The following is a 3,558-nucleotide window of genomic DNA, read 5'->3' as shown; positions in this document are numbered from 1 at the left end:
GACCCACCCAACTGTGGGTAATATGTTTGATTATATTATTTCCATGGAGATGTGGCCCCAACCTTTCAGCATGGGTCATGATTTAATCACTGGGGTCCTATCAAAGCTCACAAACAGAAGGACCTCAGAGCAGCTGAGATTGACATTTTGGAGAGTAGCCAAGATGGCCATTGAAAGTAGACTTTTGCTACTCCAGCGTTTGCCTGGAAGAAACTAAGAGAATACCCCCCAGATGCCCAGAGAGAATCATCATGGTAGAAAGCTATTTTCAAACACAACCTGGGAGCAAAGGAAGAAGATGCCAGCCACGTGCCTTGCAAGACAACAGAGGTGTTCCAGATGCCATTAGCCATTCTTCATTGAAGGTACCCTATTGTTGATGCCTCACCTTGGACACTTATGGCCTTAAGACTGTAACTTTATAACCAAATAAACCCCCTTTATAAAAGCCAATTAGCAAACCAGAACAGGTGGAATCTCTGATTAGATTATTTCCATGGAAGTGTGGCCCTGACCATTCAAGGTGGGTCTCTATTAGTTCACTGGAGTATTTAAGAGTGAAGCAAAGAGTTGAACAGACTGAGACACTTGCTGATGCTTGGAGATGTTTGGAGATGTGGACAGAAGGATGTTTGGAGAGGCTAAGCTCAGAGATGAAGCCCAGAGTTTGCCTGGGAGAAGCTAAGAGAGGACCCTCAAACACTTAGATGCACAGGAGCTGAAGAAGCTAAGGAAGACAAGCCCAGAGATATTTGGAGAATGCCATTTTGAAACTAGAACCCAGGAACAAAGGATCAGCAAACACCAGCTGCATGCCTTGCCAGCTAATAGAGGTGTCCCAGACATCAATGGCCCTTCTTCAGTGAAGGTATCCTTTTATTGATGCCTTAGTTCGGACACTTTCATGGTTACAGTGCTGCAAATTTGTAACATAATAAATCCCCATTATAAAAGCCAATCCATTGCTGGTATTTTGTATAACAGCAGCATTAGCAAACCAGAACACTCTTAGTTTAATCACTTTCCCAATCATCAGGGGTGTCTAGGCAGTGACCACCCTAACTAACTTGTTCATCCAACAAGAGATTTTAAATAAAGATATTTAAAATAAAAGTATTCATCTTTATTGGGTCATTACATCCATTGTTCTCTCTTGAGTCGGAAGTCCCGAGTGGGCCCAAGTACACACAAGTGGTTCATAAGAGGATTAGAATTAGAAGCCAGATCATCTGACCCTAACCTCTTCTCTACCACAGCACAGTATCCCTGGAGACCAAGACTTGTTACTTGGGCAGAAACCATGAAGGAAGAGAAAAAGGACAGGGCCCGACTGTGTATTTTTCACTTATGACCACATTAGCAGAATTGGAAATCAGAATTGAGCTTTGAAAGATGTATTTGGCTGGTTCTTTGTTTAGTATTCCTTTTCTAGAGCAGGAGAGAGCGTGAGATCATGGCATGTCATACATTCTTCCCATTGCCCACGTTTCCCGCACTGGGTGAGCTTTGCCTCGGATTCATACACAGCCCTCCACACCGAAGGGCAACTGATGAGTCCAAGGGACTCATCAGCTTTCGCTGAAAAATTTCTGCTTCTTCCCCGTAAACGCTTTTTTGATAAAAGTCACTCTAGAGGTCTTTTTTGCAAAGCAGAGGCTACTACTAGATGGATGGACAGATTGATGCCATGGAGCTGGCCCTCATATGGCCTCTGGGAAGTGACACAGGTGCAGAGGAGAGAATCCTGCCAGGACTCTCACAGGAATCTCAAGTATAAATGAGGTCAGCAACTGGCTCAGAGAAAGTGGGACCATTCCTGGTACAAATACTTCTGAAAGTTCCCTCAAAAGAGAGGCAACAGTCTTCATTAAAGTAGAAGGAGAAAAAAAAAAGAACAATTGCTTGGTCATGGGCAAATCATTGAAAAATGACAAGGGCTGTTTCTTACCCAATACATTTTCTGGAGATAGTTGGCATTTCATGGAGCCAACCAAACAGGAAATGAAATAACAGCCACTACAAAGGACTTTTTTTTAATTCTCTCCAGGCTCAACAACAATAGCAATGCCAGCATCCAGGAGATGTAAGCTCTCAGTCATATACTGAGGAACAACATCAAGTTTAACAGCCTGTTGTCAGAGAGGTCTTGAAATTGGATGGTCAGAAGCAGAGGATCTCACACTTGAATGTAAATCTTGAATGTAAAACAGTTTGATGGCTCCTCAGGAAGTCAAACTTGGAATTACCTTATGACCTGGCAATCATACTCCAAGTTATATACCCAAAATAATTGAAAACAGATACTCACATGGTTACTTACATACTAGTGTTCATAGAAGCATTATTCACAATAGCCAAAAGGTGAAATAAGTCAAATGTGTCTATCAACAAATGAATGGATAAAAAAAGTGTGGTATATATACACAATGAAATATCATTCAGCCATAAAAAGGAATGAAATGCTGATACATGCTACAATACAGCATGAAAGTAAAAACAACCTAAGTGTCCATCAGTTGAAGAATGGACAAACAAAATGTGGTATATACGTATGTGCCAGTTTGGATGTATTATGTCTCCCAAAATGTCATGTTCTTTGATGCAATCTTGTGGGGGCAGAGTTATTAGTGTTGATTAGGTTGGAATCTTTGGATCAGTTTGTTTCCATGGAGATGTGACCCACCCAACTGTGGGTAATAACTTTGATTGGATTATTCCCATGGAGGTGTGGCCCTGCCCATTCAGCATGGGTCTTGATTTAATCACTGGAGTTCTTTAAAAATGCTGGCACAGAGCCAGAAGCTAGCTGCCTTAGCTCAGAGATGCTTGGAGTTGTGGACCCCTGGCATTGGCTTCTGCCAAGAGGGACATTTTGAAGATGATCATTGAAAGTAGACTTCTGCTATTCCAGTTTGCCTGCGAGAAACTAAGAGAATACCCCAGATGCCTAGAGAGAAACACGCTGGGAGAAAGCCATTTTCAAACATAACCTGGGAGCAAAGGAAGAAGATTCCAGTCATGTGTCTTCCCAGACAACAGATGTGTTCCTGATGCTATTGGCCATTCTTCTGTGAAGGTACCCTAATGTTATTGCCTTACCTTGGATACTTTATGACCTTAAGACTGTAACTTTGTAACCAAATAAACCATCTTTATAAAAGCCAGTCCATTTCTGGTGTTTTGCAAAAAGGCAGCATTAGCAACCCAGAACACCATACAATGAACTATTATTCGGTCATGAAGAGGAATGAAGAATAATACATGCTACAACACAGATGCACTTTAAGACATTATGCTGAGTGAAATGTCATACACAAAAAGCCATATATTTTATGATTCCACTTACTTGAAATGCTCAGAATGAACAAATCCACAGAAAAAGAAAAGTAAATTAGTGGTTTCCAGAGGCCTGGGGGTGGGGAGGGAAGTATAGGGAGTAACTGGTAATAGGTATAGGGTTTCTTTGGGGAAGTTAGTTAGTGGTAGACCACTGTGTGAATATACCAAAACCACTTTAACACTGTGAATTTATGGTATATGAATTTAAAAATAAATATA

The sequence above is a fragment of the Choloepus didactylus genome, chromosome 4 (assembly GCF_015220235.1).
Source record: "Choloepus didactylus isolate mChoDid1 chromosome 4, mChoDid1.pri, whole genome shotgun sequence".
Taxonomy (NCBI): domain Eukaryota; kingdom Metazoa; phylum Chordata; class Mammalia; order Pilosa; family Megalonychidae; genus Choloepus; species Choloepus didactylus.
The sequence above is the reverse complement of the archived record's forward strand: the minus strand, read 5'-3'. Positions refer to the sequence as shown.